At 38.6% G+C, this 17613-nt stretch overlaps 1 protein-coding gene and 1 non-coding gene across 2 annotated transcripts in view; one reads left to right on the top strand and one right to left on the bottom strand.

The window, feature by feature from the left end:
• The window catches only part of GPC6 (glypican 6), an 857177-nt gene that overhangs the window by 588049 nt on the left and 251515 nt on the right, over positions 1-17613 (top strand). The gene's annotated exons all lie outside the window — the stretch shown is intronic.
• LOC137660704 (U2 spliceosomal RNA) lies at positions 16934-17077 on the bottom strand. The gene has a single exon (XR_011047768.1). It is a non-coding gene; the product is annotated as a U2 spliceosomal RNA (small nuclear RNA).

Here is a 17613-nt window from a genome sequence, read left to right as displayed (position 1 = left end):
TATGTTAGACAGAAATGTCTAATGTGAAGAGCCAAATTTCAAGCAGAAAGAGAAGATATTTTATAATTGTCAAAAGAGTATAAAAACTAGGTAGAAAAATATAATTCAGAAAAGGAAACTTTGCTTCACACATTAACTAAGACTTCATAATAGCTTTGTACTAGCCTTCCAAATGTGCTAAGGAAGTAACTTCTTCCTGCAGGAGAGGGATGGAGGGGATTTGCACTGAGAAAAATCTGAAGAATTTTCAAGAATATGCACTAGGTGACTAAAGTTTTTTCATCTTTAGTTTTAGTAGTTTTCACACAAAAATATATTTTCAATAAAATACCTTAAATATATATTCAGTAAGTTATAATTTGGAAATAGTAGAAAACAGCCATCTATCAATAAATTTCTACTTTACAGAGAAGGTTAATCTGTAGTTTCTTTTCTTTTATTTTACAGTTTTTGTAAAACTATCGAGAAACTTCAAAGCAGGAAAGATTCATTTCACCATCCTAGAATTCTTTGCTATTTTTTTCCCAACAAATTGAGTTGTAAGTCATTTTCAAGTGGTTTCTCCAGTAAGCTTAGGCAAGTGTAATTTCATGCAGTGCAATTCAGACTTACATTCCCACTGTGAAAGAGAGCTCATCAGTCTGTTTTCTGGACAGAAAGACAAAACACTTCAGAATTACTTAGTGTCAGTTATATTTTCTTTGCAATGCAACATAACTCTTTCCTAGGAATGGAATGTACCTTGTGCTTGTTTCCTTTTATGGCCAAGAACAACTAATATATTTTTATCAAAGCTTTTATAAGTATTTAGAGAACTATGTACTTACAAATAGTGCCATATTAATATCACAGAGAATTAAATGTTCTGTTTAGCCAAACAATGAAGGCATCAGTGAAAGTTTTTATCCTTTTTTCTGGAGGTTGGCATGGGTAACAGATCGATTCAGCATCCACAATATGGCTTTTCAGTTTAGTTTGCCAGCAAGAACACCACTTAATGCAAAATATAATGGTGGTGGTGTGATGGACAGAGCTCACTAACTTGTCTCCTTGTCTCACACTAACCACCAAACAGCCATCAGACAGTATGAACAGGAGCCAGGATCCTGCAGTGATCTCTGCATGGAGAGAATACTTTGGAGAACTGGTGCCATATATCCGTTAACAGTCTGCTTTCAGATTGGAGACTGAAAATGAATAGTCTTTATTTTCTTGTCCAAGACAAACATGTCAGGGCTGCTTGAGGGAAGACTTTGTTTCCTGTAAATCATACAAGAATGAGGAAAAAATAAGTTGATCACTTGATTAGTCTTTTAAATGATCAGTGTTTGGAGAATTTTGTCAACCTGATACTCCTATTTTGTTATTGACTAAGAAGTACCAGTCTTTTGTAACTCTTCAAAATGATACAGAGTCAGTTCATTCACATTATTTTCACATTGCTACCTTATTTTTAGTTATTACTTCATCTTTTATTCTAAAATCTCCGCTTTTGGAGGAAGGGCCATAATATCATAGAACTTCAAGGTAGAAGAACAGAATAAGAAATCGTGGCAGAGGCTTTTAATTTTATGTTTCAATGTTATTTTGATTACCACATGACATATATAAAGCAACAAACATATATTTGAAGATTAATTGCCTTTCAGCAGCAAGCCTTGTAAAGACACAAAACTGCCAAAATTTTGAGAGGAAAAAATTGTTGTCATGGGTCAATCATCCTGATTTTGTTCTCCAGCTACTAACAACATCAGAGTGTGTGTTGAGTGAGTTATCATAGATCCTTCCAGTATTGAATTATGAAATGAAATTTCAGTTTATGAAATCTACATTAATATAAGATAACTACCTGTTAAAAAAAATAATTCTTTGAAGTTAAGAAAGTTGATTAAGTGGTTTATTTGCATGAGACATTGGCAGAAATAAGGAAATCCTACAAAGGGTGGGAACAAACATGTGACAAAAGTGAAGAGACAAGGCAAACACAAATAAGACATGCTTAGTAGGAAATATCGTGGCACCAGAGGATGGATTCAAAATATGAAGACTACTATTTGCAATAATTTTGTCATTTGGATTTAATTTCTTTGTGCTCAGGAAAACATTTTTGTACACTTGTTTGAGCTGTTTGAAAACAATTCTAAAAATGCTTGTAGTTCAAGGCAAGTTCTATATGTTTAATTGTTCCCTAGCCCATTTCCTGATGCCTAATGGGCTTACTGCTACCTTAAAAAGTAATGAGCACTAACTTCCCCATCCCCTACCCCAAAACCTCCTTATGCATGTACAAGATGTGTGAAAACAGCAAGGAAAGAGTTATCAAATGAGCATTCAGAAGGTTCAGTTCTGCTACTGCACTTGAAGAGGGCTTTTCACAGGAGATCCTCTTGGCTTCAGGGACTGGGATGGGCAAAAGGGGTGGGGTTCTTTAATTTGGACAAAGACAGTTGAAAGAGGTTCTAGACAAAAACAGCTAACTCTGTAAGTCTGCACACACTGCAGCCAAACTACTCATCCCTACAACTATATAACAAACACTTTCACTTCACAGAATCACAAAATCACAGAATGTTAGGGATTGGAAGGGACCTCGAAAGATCATCTAGTCCAATGCCCCTGCTGGAGCAGGATTACCTAGATCATATCACACAGGAACGCGTCCAGGCGGGTTTTGAATGTCTCCAGAGAAGGAGACTCCACAACCTCTCTGGGCAGCCTGTTCCAGTGTTCGGTCACCCTCACCGTAAAGAAGTTTCTCCTCATATTTAAGTGGAACCTCCTGTGTTCCAGCTTGCACCCATTGCCCCTTGTCCTGTCAAGGGATGTCACTGAGAAGAGCCTGGCTCCATCCTCATGACACTTGCCCTTTCCATATTTATAAACATTAATGAGGTCACCCCTCAGTCTCCTCTTCTCCAAGCTAAAGAGACCCAGCTCCCTCAGCCTCTCCTCATAAGGGAGATGTTCCACTCCCTTAATCATCTTCGTGGCTCTGTGCTGGACTCTCTCTAGCAGTTCCCTCTCCTTCTTGAACTGAGGGGCCCAGAACTGGACACAATATTCCAGATGCGGCCTCACCAGGGCAGAGTAGAGGGGGAGGAGAACCTCTCTTGACCTGCTAACCACACCCCTTCTAATACACCCCAGGATGCCATTGGCCTTCTTGGCCACAAGGGCACACTGCTGGCTCATGGTCATCCTGTTGTCCACTAGGACCCCCAGGTCCCTTTCCCCTATGCTGCTCTCCAATAGGTCTGTCCCCAACTTGTACTCATACATGGGGTTGTTCTTGCCCAGATGCAGGACTCTACACTTGCCCGTGTTACATTTCATTGAGTTTCTCCCTGCCCAACTCTCCAGCCTGTCCAGGTCTCTCTGAATGGCAGCACAGCCTTCTGGTGTGTCAGCCACTCCTCCCAGTTTTGTGTCATCAGCGAACTTGCTGACAGTGCACTCTATTCTCTCATCCAAGTCATTAATGAATATATTGAATAGTACTGGTCCCAGTACCTACCCTTTAGGGACTCCACTAGACACAGGCCTCCAACTGGACTCTGTCCCATTCACCACCACTCTCTGGCTTCTTTCCTTCAGCCAGTTCACAATCCACCTCACTACCCAATCATCCAGACCACATTTCCTCAGTTTCGCTGTGAGGATGCTGTGGGAGACTGTGTCAAATGCTTTACTGAAATCAAGATAGACCACATCCACTGCTTTACCATCATCCATCCACCTGGTTATGTCCTCATAAAAGGCTGTCAGGTTGGTTAAGCATGACTTCCCCTTGGTGAAGCCATGTTGACTGCCCCTAATGGTCCTCTTATCCTTAATATGCCTAGAGACAGCACCAAGGACAAGTTGTTCCATCACCTTTCCAGGGATGGAGGTGAGGCTGACCGGTCTATAGTTACCCAGGTCCTCCTTCTTGCCCTTTTTGAAGACTGGAGTAACATTTACTTTCCTCCAGTCCTCAGGCACCTCTCCCATTCCCCACGACTTAGCAAAGATGATGGAGAGTGGCCTAGCAATGACTTCCGCCAGCTCCCTCAGCACCCGCGGGTGCATCCCATCAGGGCCCATGGATTTATGGATGTCCAGATTGCTTAATTGGTCCCTGACCCAGCCCTCATCTACCAAGACAAACTCCTCCTCTATCCTGACTTCCTCTGAGGCCTCAGGGGTCCAGGGCTCCTCAGGACAGCCTCCAGCAGTATAGACAGAGGCAAAGAAGGCATTCAGTAACTCCGCCTTCTTTTTATCCTCTGTCTCCAGGGCCCCCACCTCATTCATCAGTGGGCCTACATTGCCTCTAGTGTTGGCTTTACCTGCAATGTATTTGAAGAAGCCCTTTCTGTTGTCCTTGACCTCTCTTGCAAGGTTTAATTCCAAGGAGGCCTTAGCTTTCCTAATTGCCTCCCTACATCCTCTGACAACAGACTTATATTCCTCCCAAGTGGCCAGCCCCTCCTTCCATGATCTGTACACTCTCTTCTTCCACTTGAGTTTGCCCAGCAGTTCCCTGTTTAACCATGCAGGTCTCCTGCTACCCTTCCTTGACTTCCTACCTGCTGGGATGCTCTGATCTTGAGCTCAGAAGAAGCAGTCCTTGAATGCTAACCAACTATCTTGGGCCCCCTTACCTTCTAGTACCCTGTCCCATGGGATTTCCCCTAGCAATTGCTTGAAAAGGCCAAAGTTGGCCCTCCTGAAGTCCAGGGTTGTGATTCTGCTAGCTATTCTGGTCCTGCCATGTGAGATCCTGAACTCCACCATCTCATGGTCACTATAACAAGGCTGCCCTCAACCTTCACCGCTTCAACCAGACCCTCCTTGTTAGTGAGGATAAGATCCAGCAGCGCTCCTCTCCTACTTGGCTCATCCACCATTTGCATCAGAAAGTTATCATCAATGCACTGGAGGAACCTCCTGGACTGAGGATGGCTGGCTGAGTAGGCCTTCCAACATATATCAGGGTAGTTGAAATCCCCCACGACAACCAGGCCCTGTAATTGTGAGACTGCTCTCAGCTGCCTGTAGAAGGCCTCATCAACCTTGTCTGCAAGCTAATTTTTACTTCTTGTTGTGTTCCTATACTATTGTTGTTGATCACTTACTTCCTATATATGCAATCACTTCTTCTACTGCTTTATTTCTCTCCTTTTTCAGGGAATTTTTATGAAATTTGTGGCATCACAAATGGTTATATCACTCTCAAAAACACTTTGCCTCTGTGCATTACAGTAGCCTCTATTATATTACAGTTCATTGCACTCTAAAAGCATAAAAGCTTTCAAGGCAGTTGACTCTGTAAAGGTTGCGATTGCCTATTGCACCAGACATTGTACACTTACAGGATAAAGCTGCAGATAAGTATTTAGACTGAAGTGGTCTTCCTCTTTCTCTAACTTTATGTGATACTTCTATTGAATGTTTTCTAAGTTGTCTAGAGGAGTTTCTATGTGTTGTTCTTTGTTGTGATTTTCTTGCACCTTTAAATAATAGTCCTATTTTGAAATTTTATAAAGCATTAGATTTCTTTTTCACTGGATTAAAATTGCTTACTGGAAAATATTGGATTTTTTTCTCTAGTTTGTTTTTTTGTTTAATGATAGAAGCCTGATGATAAGGTCTTAACCCCATATTTAGATTCTTAAGTTTAATCACCTAGTTTTTAGAAGGGCTGGGCAGACAGTCTGTTCCATGCAAGTTAATAGGATTTGTAGATGCCTGATTGTTTTGAAATTACCTAAAGACTCAACTTTCTTACAAGTTCTTAGTTGGGGTTTTTTTTTGAAACCTTGGCCCACATACCTAGCTGAGTTTTTCACATAAATTAGGAGTTGTAATTTTATGGACAGCTTGTAATTTATCATCTGTTTCTTTTAACGCCCACCTTGTGCTCATCATTTACAAATGATAATCAAAAAAAGCACAAAACTTGGCATTGAGTATAAAGAAAACCAAATTCAAATTAAATAACACTAGTGGGAAAATGTTATCGTGCCAGAGAATCCAAAGAAATTGGGTCTGTTAAATGAGACGAACTGAATAAATACAGTAGCACTCTTCAGACAAAGATCAAAATTTGCAAATGCTTTTTCTCTTCTTTGAAATACAAGTGTATTTTGCTTCAACAAAGAAAAGCGCCTTTTTATCTTCTTTATGAGGTGTCATATGTATTGTCTAATGTAAAGGAAAAATTGTACCATGTGGGTTCAAAATTCCTTTTCCTTTCCTGCACATGGCATCTTGGCTTCTGAAATCTAATGCAAATAAATCATGATATCAATGAAAAACAGCAATCATCACAAAAAAAGAAGGGGGAGGGGGATAGGTGGTTAGAACATATATGAGAAAAGGCATCTTCATGACTTTAAGAAACAACAGGTCTGCTGTGTCAAATACTGAGGATCTATTCCTGTTGACTCAGGAGGGACTTCTGCTTTAATTATTTACCTTCAGAGCTCTTTTTTAACAGCTTAGGTGAATTTCCAAATTGAGGCGGCAGTCTGGCCCTTGAGGCCCAGTGATGTCTTCCTATCAAATTTACACGGGTCAGGATTTCATTCCTAGAAGCTGTTTGTTGCTTCTGGTGGCTTCCATCTTCTGTGAGTATGAGGACTTCATGTTACGCTTGTAGCATGCAAATACTGCCAGCAGGGTTGCAGTTCTCTTTCAAAACCCGTGTCTTCTTTTGTTACAACTGTTTCTGTTCTACATGGGATGCTTATGAGATGTGAGCGTTGGTGTGTATAGTATAGATGTTAGTTTAATGACCTGGAAGGTATTGTCACTTGGGAATCTAGTACTTCTAACCCATAAAAGGGCTAGGTCGGTTAACTATTAGGCGTTTTTCTAATTCTTCTCTTAGGATTTCTCAATTATTTTTGCAATTGTTTCCAGGTTGATTTATCTCTGAATCAAGAAATATTACTGGATATCGAAGGTGTGATTTCAGTCAAATCTCTTTTAGCTTTCAAACCTAATGAAGACTTCTGTTTCATTGCCACTCTTGGCATTAATTTCTGTCTATGCTCAACCTCAAGCTTTTGACAATGGCTTGTGCCAATCCTAGAAAATGGGCTCACTGAAAACAGTGGTCCATTGCCACCAAAGCAGACCGTCTGATGATTCTGCCACAATAAGACCGTAGTCAGGGCAGATTGCTCCAAGCATAACTGGTTCAGTCTCAGTGATCTCCCTAAGCACAAATAAAGTATTGACTTGTATTAAGAACTAGCCTCATTTTTCACTTCAGGTGTGGAAAGTCCAGCCTTATCGCTAATCTTCTTGTTTGAGTGTGGCCATCAAATTCATGTCATAAACCTAGAGCAAATCAGACCCTGGCAGCTGTGTATAAAGTGAGCCAGCTGTGCATTTGGGGCATTTCAAAGTCTGGCAGGGTTTGCCCTAGGTTTTCTTTCACAGGCTTGCAGCTTTTTAAAATCTGCTGCTGTCATGGGTTAGCTTGCTTATAAAGCCACTGCATATTCTTCGGAGGGAAATCTCATTAAATAGCTTCCAGGCGTTGTAACTGCACGTTAACTTGCAGGAGAGCTCTCGCTCTCATAAGGGAAGCCAGAGGTACGTAAGCACTGTGAAGAGAGTGGTACATTTATTTCAGTGAACCTGATCTTCAGGCCATACGCAAAAAGACATTGCAGGAAGGAGGCTTTTCAGTTGCTGGAAATTAAGTCCTCCCTTGACGTTTCCTGAAAAAGGACAGACTTACACTGCATTGTCTTCAGTGAGCAGTTCAGTTTTCTATCTGCAGAATTAGGATAATGGAGATAACAATGTGAATTTTAATTTAGAATTTGTGAGGCAGAAGCTATAGGGCTCAATTCCACATAAATGCTTAGATGAAAAATAAAAGCATGTAGCAAAGATAGCACTTATATTTCCATATATGATAATCAGAAAGTTCTTGTAGTCAGGTTTCTGCAGTTCATCTTTTTAAAAATATTTTGCTAGCTGAAAGTTTATAGCAGAAGAATTATTATATGTTTAGAAAAGCTCATTTGACATGAAATCTCATTTTGGAGAATAAATCTCTTCTATAAACTTAAAGTTGAATGTCATGTCAATTTCATAGATTTTTCTATTATGATTATGTACATTTACTTTTCACCGAGTTAGTGTATACATCACAATGGGAAAATAGACTCTGGCACCTATCAGTGGTAGGAGAAATGCACTTACAGGAGACAATAACAAAGATTCATAAGGAACTGCAGCAACACATTTTATACAAATGGCCTTTCCGTAAGTTTGTTGCTTCTTGCTGAATAGCAGTCATTAACTGCAAGACATAGCTGGCTTCATGAAGAGTTCTAGGAAGGTTTGTTCATTGTTGTGAATTTATTAATAAGAAATCGTGAACCTGAATTAACCAACCAATTTAGATAAGACCATCTGTTGTCTAATAAGATGTGACTGTAATTTGAATAGTGGTTTTGTAATAAGTGTATTATGGGATGAAGGACAAGCAGATATTAGAGTTGTCTCATTAGCTTCCAGGAAAAAAAAGTAGTTAGTTTGCCAGTATGGAACATGGAATGTTTTTTTCTTTAATTCTTAGCTCATCCTGTGTACAGGTAGATCCTCTTGTCTATATTCTTCTCTACCATATCAGAATGTCAAAAACTAAAAGAAAATGGGGTACAATGCACCTTTTGGAACACTCTTGTGGTCACTCATTAGTGGCAATAAATCTATTTTGTTCTTGCTTGATTTTCCTTGGTGATACTGGACACGCTGACTGTGGTGCAGATGAAATGGCAGGGACTAGCTTATCAACATTATGTCAATGTTACTTGGTTTTGCTTTGTTTAGTTGCCCTCTCTGGGCTAATACAAGAAGCTAATGTCAGCTAAGTACTGAGAGTGCTGGAAAATGGTCCTTTTTATGTTTGGCAATAAGAAAATGGACAAAGCACATGTAATCCTGACTTGTCAGCTCAAACTCTCCCAACAGCGCTCTCATTTTTTTTATATGGATGTGAAATAATACTGTAGAGTAGATTAAGCTTTACTACTCACTATCATGCTTTTATTAAAACTCTAAAACTGAATTTTGTAGAAGCATTGTCCAGTTAAGTAACAAGGATAAATCTTTTCTTCAGTCATACAAAACCAGGCATTAAACCATATGCATGAAGATTAAGACAGAAATAAGTGCAGATCTGTATGGCAGTAACTTTTCTAAAAACACATTTAGAAGAAGAATGTTGTGTATTTTGTATCAGTTTCTTGTTGAGCTGTTGCCTCATCTAGTGTCTGACTGTCCTTGAACACAGGAAAGCAAAACAAATGGCTAACAAGGAATACAATCCTATTAATTAGAAGATTGTATTAAAAATGCTAATTATGCTGGATGAAACATATCCTTTCAAAAACTTATTCATATGCACTTAGGACTCTGTGTCATTTGGAGTATTCAGTAGATCCTGGCCAGCTGAGTTCCTATTTGCTTAGTTTTGCAAGTTTAAATTTAGAAAATTAATAAATAATGGGTATTGGGAAAATCCACAAAATAAACCAGACTGGAGTTGTACAGTTAGTATGACATTGGCTTTTGTGTGTGATGCTGTGGGTGTTGTTTGATGTCAACACAGCAGTGCACCCTGGAGTGGTCATGGGTACCAACACCTTAGTATCACTAAGTTCTCAACTCTCTTAATAAGTGCTGTTCCTTCATTTATTTATACTAGTATTTATACTTCCAAACTGCCTGAAACAGTAGCACAATATATTACAAGCTAAGGCCGCTATGACAAAAACTCATGAAGGAAGCCTAAACATACAAGATACTTAACTTCCTTTCGCTCCCAAAAACTGAGTTCCTTGCTATGGGTATTATGATGTGAAAAATTATGTCAACACGTTCAGCGCTTTCATGTTTCACAACACATAGGTACAGCAACATAAAACAGCCAACTATTCCAAGCTCTTCAATCTCCCTTTCTCTCTGCTCTGTTGCTGCTGTCTTTACAGTCTGAATGCTGAGCTTCAGGGACTGATGCTGACTCTGAAAACTAGGGCACCTTTTAGGTAAGAAGCTGGCTATCCCATTTCCTAGTCAAAGGCAGAAAACAATCCATACCTTGCTGAAAGCAACCTGGCCAGGTCTGGTACCAGGATCAAGGTGAGCTGTAATATGTAGGATGGGGCCCTCCATGGACCTCAGACTAAGAAGGCAAGGGCACACTGAGCTCTGAAGGCCAGGGTGCTTCTAAGCCTCCAGGAAAGCAAGGAAACTGATTCTTTTAATAAAAAGATCCAGTTATTGTATTGACTTTTTCAGAGAGGAAGGATAATGAGTTTTCTATGCAGCTTAATTAAGTATCACCAGAGAAGAAATTACATTATATGAAATCTTTAGACAGCATTGAAAGAGCACGTTTTGTAGTTCCAGAACAGTAAAGATTCATTGCGGCTTCTCATTTCTTAACAAACTCTGAAGTAAAAATGCTGTCTCTCCATAAATCCCAGTCTATCAGTCTGGACAGGGAGCTGCTTTATGTTTGCATTCATATGGTTTTAAAGCTGTAAAATAGTATCCACAAAATTTTCTGAAGCAATTCATTTTTTAGTAAATCTGTAAAGAGATGTAAGGAGCAGGAAGCCTTTTGTATTTGCAGGAGCACAGTCTCAGACAGCAAATATAATCCAGGCAAAATGAAAATGTGTTGCGAGTGCTGATCGCAGACTTGCAGAAGATCAGAAGGTTCTTTGCACATGAAAAAAAAAACAAAAAGCATCAATAGTAGGCCCAAAAACTTAAAATAATATTACAACAATTTACTCATGTTCCTTTTGTTTTCTTTGTATGTTGTTTTTTCTAAAGCATTTTTGGATTTATGACTAAGATCAAAATACAGTATTTACTTCCAAGGAATCTGCAAGGCTTAAAGTAAAAGGAAATTGTTTTTCAGCAAAGGCTCAGATAAGTTAAACGTGTAACAGTTTTCATTATGTCGTAGAAGACATTTTTGGGCAAGGGTTGTTATACCTGTTATACCTTTTAGAATTGAAGATCATGTCTTGCATATGTGAATTCTGCTGAATATGATTAATCCCCAAAAGCAGCCATTGAAGCCTTTGGAGAGGGGAATTAAAAAAAAAAGCTTCTATTTTAAAGCCAAGGTTATGGTCAAGGTTAATTCAGGGTGTCACAAAAGTGTGACTGTGACAAGATATAGTGACGACGTGAGGGCAAATTAATGCAAGATCAGTGGCCTGACTATTGATTCTTATCATGGGAACCTGCTGAAATGAAGTCATTATTTAATTACACTTTTACTTACACTATAAATTGTTCCCAGAATAGACTGCGCTTGATTTTGATGTCTGCAGCTCCATCTTCACTTTTCTTTTGTGTTCATAAGTGAGTAGGGAATGGGAATAAGCACTCAAGAAAATTTTCATTTATTATACTTCACATGCTGTCATTTTCCCACAAAAAGCAAGCAAACAAATGTTTTCATTCTTCCGTTCAGAATAGTATCTGATCTCAAATAGTTCTGAGTACAGGAAACATGTCTTGAAACCTTTGAAGATTTTCAGATCAAAATTTCTCTAAAATTCATTCAAACAAAGCAATGTTCAGATGTTTTTTGTGCTCTTCTTGAGTGGTTTAAAAAATTTTTTTCACTGTCTCTAGAAGTAGACTCTAAAGTTACTGTTCATACTAAAGCAAGTAACTCAGCTGGGACCGGCAAGAAGTTTATAAGTACTTCATTGGGACTTAAGATACAACAGCAAGGGCTTTGCTGTAGAAATCTATTAGCAAAGATTGATCATCTATAAAATGACACCAACATTCACTGAACAATCAAAATTACATTGTTTTCCTTTTGTATCCTTGCTTCTCTTGATTCTGAATCTGTTTGTCAAATTTGTGACTAATAGAAAGTTATCATTAATTCAGGTTTAATTTGTTTTATGGACCATGTCCCACGTTTTGTCAAATTACACAGATTTTAAGACTCAACAATTAAGAAAATATAACTGGTTGTCATTATAATGTTGTCTGAAAAATAATACGTAAAATGAGCAGAATTCACATTTTAAATGCAGGGTTATGTTTGTTGTTTTAGAACACGGAGGCATCTAATTCTGTGTTTGTATAATGCATAGTACAGTGCAAACATAGTCTTTCTCAGGACAAAAATCTTAAATAAATAATAAGTGTATTGAGGGGAAAAACAACTCAGTGGAACTTAAGTTTCACAAAAAGTTGATGAGAGATTTAGATTCCAATTAATCAAATAAAGGGAGTAAAATTAACTTTTCTGTTTTGGATCGGAGTAATAAGTAAAACCAATCTGCAGAGTTTAATCTGATCCTCATTGTATACCATATTTTTACATTATTATTAAATAAAAAAAAATTAAAACCATATAATTCACAGAGTATAAAAAATAATAAATGCAATGCATGAAATAAACAGAGCCTTCTTCAAGAAAATGTACTGTATTGATAGTGAGGTAGCCAAGTGTTATTTAGTCCACGGTGTGGACTTTTCTCCTGCAAATGTTATTCTCATTTAAAAACTTTTCCTGGGAAAGAGACATAAAAAGTCAGTGTATTAAATGAGTAAGTAATGTAATAGCTTCCTGTAATAACCATCTCTAGTTGCCACTTACTAATCAGACATTTAAAATGCAAACAAATCAAATGCAGTGCATAAGGGGTTTGCTTGCTAGTTCAGTATCGTGTGATTAGCCATTAAATAATAATATAGCAAGATCATTATGTTAAAAAACAGATTAAAGAAATTTCTTTTCTCTCTTGTGCTCCTATGTTCATAAGTAATAGTGTTAAAATTTTCACATCTATTTTCAACTACTACAGAGGGAATATATACTTCTAAATTGGAGAGAGAGTATATAAAAGGTTTTGTTAATGCTTTTCCTCTGAATGGAGAAATCCAACTATAGTGAAATTGTTTCTGGTTCAGGTTGTCTTTCAGTAACCTTGACAATTGTAGGGTTTGAGAGAGAGAGAGGGAGTCTGCTTTCTGTGCGTCAAGATTTCAGTCTTGGCTCAACGTGTTTCTCTTTGTCAAGTCTTTTTTTTTTTTTATTTATTTAACTTTTCCTCATCATAATAGGTGCTCAGCAGTTCTTTTCATCCAATCTCTAGCAGCAGCAATGTCGCTTATCTCACCATTTTGGAAGTGTGTTCACACAGCCAGTCAGAAGGGTGATGGGTAGAAGGGGAAATGGGAACATGGGTTGTAAAATGACGATTATAGTAGGAACCCACTTCCAGGCGTCATTTTGTACAAGGAAATATTTCTGCAGTGTTATTTTGTACTGTGTTATTCCAGTGTTATTTGCCAAAGCTGTCTTTGGGTTTTATAAATGCAGTTATAGCCAAGGGACAGAAGAACAGCAGGATCAACTCTGGTGTTTTGGCACATAGCAAAGGGCAGGCCTAGGCCACCTGATGTATCCTAATCTTGTTACTAAAAACTGACCTTTCTATATTAAGAAAAAAATTGGCCCCCCTCACAGCTCCATTTTCTATTCTTCTTGAAAGCCCAGATGTTCTCCTACACAAGGAGAAAAGGAACAAAGTCTGGGTGAAATATGTTTCTGAGGTTGGAGGATAGTCAACAGCCCACTGACCAAGACAGACAAGAATTATGCAGGAAAAGTGAAGGGAAATATATATAGTGTTTGGTGTCAACATTAAAACAACTCCAAGCTTCTTCATTTGTGTGTTTTATAATAATTTCCTGATTGTTCTAACTAAAATCTGAGACATATATATCAACTTATGTCTAAGATTGACTAAGCCCTGTGCTGGTTTCTCTCCATTATCTCTAAAAGGGTTCCCAATAACTATGTCAGATGTTGATGCCTAAATTGTAGGTTTATACACTTAAGTGAGATTAACCCCACATCTATCTAGCTCAAAACTGATGGTAGAAACGGTCCATTCACCTGCTATGTAACACAGGACCATATCCACAGTGAACGAAGTGTTCTGGTGCATGACCCAACATAATCACTGTTCAGACCATCCCACTTACAAAAGGTGCTTCAAGTGCTGAACATTTTCAGGTTATTTTTGTGACCTAAGGACCAGGCCTCATGATGAGCACATGTAAAGTTCTGTGGCAGATGACACAGTGTCTTTTGCTTTTGAGTTTTTCTTGGGTGTTGTATTTTGTATTCCTCTGTTCTGGCTGCTCTGGTTGCACAAAAGCATCTGAGCATGCTCAGGGCAAAAGGCTTCCAGCACTGGGGGAACAGGGGTGTGGGAGACACTCAGCAAGACAGGGAGGGATGCTGCAAAAACCAAATGGGTGCAATGAGGGAAAGTTTTCCTATGGACTAAGGGGAGACCTTATCACTCCCTACCTGAAAGGAGGTTGTAGCAAGGTGGATGTCAGTCTCTTCTCCCAGGTAACAAGTGATAGGATGAGAGGAAATGGCCTCAAGTTGCACCAGGGGAGGTTTAGATTGGATATTAGGAAAAATTTTTTCACCAAAAGGGTTGTAAAGCATTGGCACAGGCTGCTCAGGGAAGTGATTGAGTCACCATCACTGGAGGTATTTAAAAGACATGTAGATATGGTGCTTAGGGACAGGGTTTAGTGGTGGACTTGGCAGTGCTAGGTTAATGGTTGGTTTTGGTGATCTTAAGGGTCCTTTCCAACCTAAATGATTCTACGATTCTATGACTAGTTGCAACCAATTTTACACTTGCTAGACTAAGTCAGAAAGAAAGTTTACCCTTTCAACTGATAGCAAGCATTCCTTACCTGTGCTCTTTATTCTGGAAGATTTGCTAGCATGAAAAACTTCTAATATGAAGTATTGTTTTATGAGCTCTAAAAACTGAAGTTCACGTCTCTTTTCCTTTAGCCTGCTTCTTTTCTAATTGCACTTATTTAAGGTCCATTGAGACAACAGAACAGTGTCCATCAAACAAAACTTTTGACAAATCTCAGCTTATTTTATCTAATTATTTGTCTGTGGTCTGTTCATGGTATAGGTTTGTGGGACTATGGATTGAGGTGCAGAGAGGTGGTGACAAAATTAGATGTAAAATAAGAAATGACAGCAAAAAAGGACTACTTTTATACAATGATTCTTCCCTGTGAATTGGAAAACTGTCTTTTGATGAGAGAGGAGCAAACTGGATGTACCCAGTTGAAACTGATCTCAGTAAACAATTTTGAGGCCATCCATCAAATGGCATTTTACTGACATGGGGAATCAGCAAGTGATCCCAGTTTGCTTCTTGGGCCAGAGATACTCATGCTGCAGAATCCAGTTACTGTTGGCTTTAATTGGCTGTTATGTTTAAAATATCTTATGTAGGTATTCTGAAAATCAAGTAAGCATAAGCAAATTTACTCTTCCCCTTTCTCTGGAAGCAATCCTTTAAATCCAGGCAGTGGATGGGATGTGCAGGAGACCTTGCACATCTTTGAACCTCACTGCACTTGCCCATGTAAATAAAAACTTGAACCTTGGTGGTTGTCGGTGCAGCATCTATTCCATTCATTCACTCAGCTGCTGTTTAAGAAAGAAAACCAGGTATCTTCTACCCTCTGATTTTTCATTAGAAATGTTTCACAAGCCTTATAAGACATAGATCTTTAAGAACTTAGTATTCTACTTAGGACATTTATTTCTAAAGATACTGTCAGAAAAAATGTACTCTTTGCTGAATGGACAGGCACAGTGAAATTTTACTTTTTTATGATGATTTGTGGTATTTGGACCAAAGTTGTCAGGCTCAGAATCTGTTCCAATATCCACTTTTGATACACAGGACACTATCAAGTTTGTGGCATTTCTCATATCCACTGGAAAATTTGGCCTCTCTGTCAAAGGTTTACAGTAGTGCTAACTTCACAGTGATTCACTAAAGGTGAATATTACTGCACTGATGAGGAAATCTCTCCCAACTCATAAAACACCTTTGTGTTTTGGACATGACTGAGACTTTCCTTGCTTTTAAAAGGTTTGGAAAGAGGTTGTGGTAGTGTAGCTGACAGTTCATCCATACCGGAGATGGTAATGATGAGATATCTTTCAGCAGGCATTATAAATGGATATCTGGCACTGAGAGTACCTTTATGGTTTGAGCATGTTTGTCCTTGTGGTTCTGGAAACCAGACCACTAGGTGGATTATATTGCTGTATATAAATTGTATTCCAGCATGTTTTATAAATCGGGTGGCTTAATCAGATAAAGACAAATGGCAGTGAAATGGCTTAAATACAAATTCACTGCCAGGTAGCCATTATACAGTGCTGTATTTTACTGGGTTTTCTGACTTAGCTGACAGTAAATTCAGTCATTTTACACTTGGAGACATGGGTGAAATTGTCATTCAGTGCGATCTGTGTGGTCTTTTCATGTTTGACATGAATGGGGGGTTTTGCCACCTAGCAAGGACTGACATCTTGTTTAACAAGCTATAGAACATCATTCACTTTGTTAAAGGAGAAATTGGCGTGCTGGGGGACATATACAAAAATCCTTGCCCTGGTCTAGCTGCAGATGTATTCAGGACCGGTTCAGTCCACAGCACAATTAAGTCTGTTCTAACTTATTTTGGAAAGTCTGTGAAAGTCTGTTGGGAAGAGTGAGACCAGCTGTGACACAAGCGGTCACAGTTACGAGCCTTGCCCATATACACTGTGTCTCCAACCCGAGATCTCAGGAATCCTCCATGAAGAGCATAGCTGCAGTGGCTGCATCAGCCCCGTGGAGTACATAGGCTCAGCGGGATGGGTGGTGTTGTGGCCATTGATTTTACCACCAGAAGATCTATGGAAGCACCATGGATCCAGATTCTGCCTAAAAAAAGACCGAAGCATGCAGGGTGGTTTTATGTGCAGATATCACATCCTGACAGGCAGTCATGATGCGGCCACAGTACAGTTTCAGGTTGATGCATGGAGTGGATGGAGGAAGCAGGTACTCCTTCCCATGCCCTCCAAATCCATTTAATATAAAATCTTCAGGCTGAAGATGTATCAGCTATTAAAGTGATACGAAAAGATGATGCATTTGATCTTAGCCAATGGCTGGGAAGGGTGCATCTTGGACAGACAGTGCAGAGCACTTCCATCCTTCTGAGGATGATATAGGATCAGTGATTTCGATGGCTGTTGACAGATCCAAACCATAACACATAAATGAGTAATCTCTGCACTTGAGAAAGCGAGAACTGTAAATCAAGACAATTACAGTGGTTTGTAGTGATAACTGAAATTGTTGAGGTTTAAATTACTATGGCAAAATATCTGAGCAAAAGAAAATAATCTTAGGCTATATTTTTTCCCAGTTTAATATTTTCTTTTAATTTTCACATTTATAGATCTGCTGTCTTTTAGGTCCTAGTCAATCCAACACAGAATGCATTTTCTTGCTCAGTTTTGATCAAGAAAAAAAATTTTAACAGCAGCTTACTTGCTGAGAATTTATGAGGAACAAAATATTTAAAAGGAATGTTTTCATATGCTTGTAGACTCTACTTCTTTTTTTGTATATCAACCTAAAATTCACAGTAGATTAAATGAAGATTTAATAGTAAATTTCACATTTAGTCTATCTCTACATAAAAGCAAAAAGC

The sequence above is a fragment of the Nyctibius grandis genome, chromosome 2, assembly GCF_013368605.1.
Source record: "Nyctibius grandis isolate bNycGra1 chromosome 2, bNycGra1.pri, whole genome shotgun sequence".
Lineage (NCBI taxonomy): Eukaryota > Metazoa > Chordata > Aves > Nyctibiiformes > Nyctibiidae > Nyctibius > Nyctibius grandis.
The sequence above is the reverse complement of the archived record's forward strand: the minus strand, read 5'-3'. Positions and strand labels throughout refer to the sequence as shown.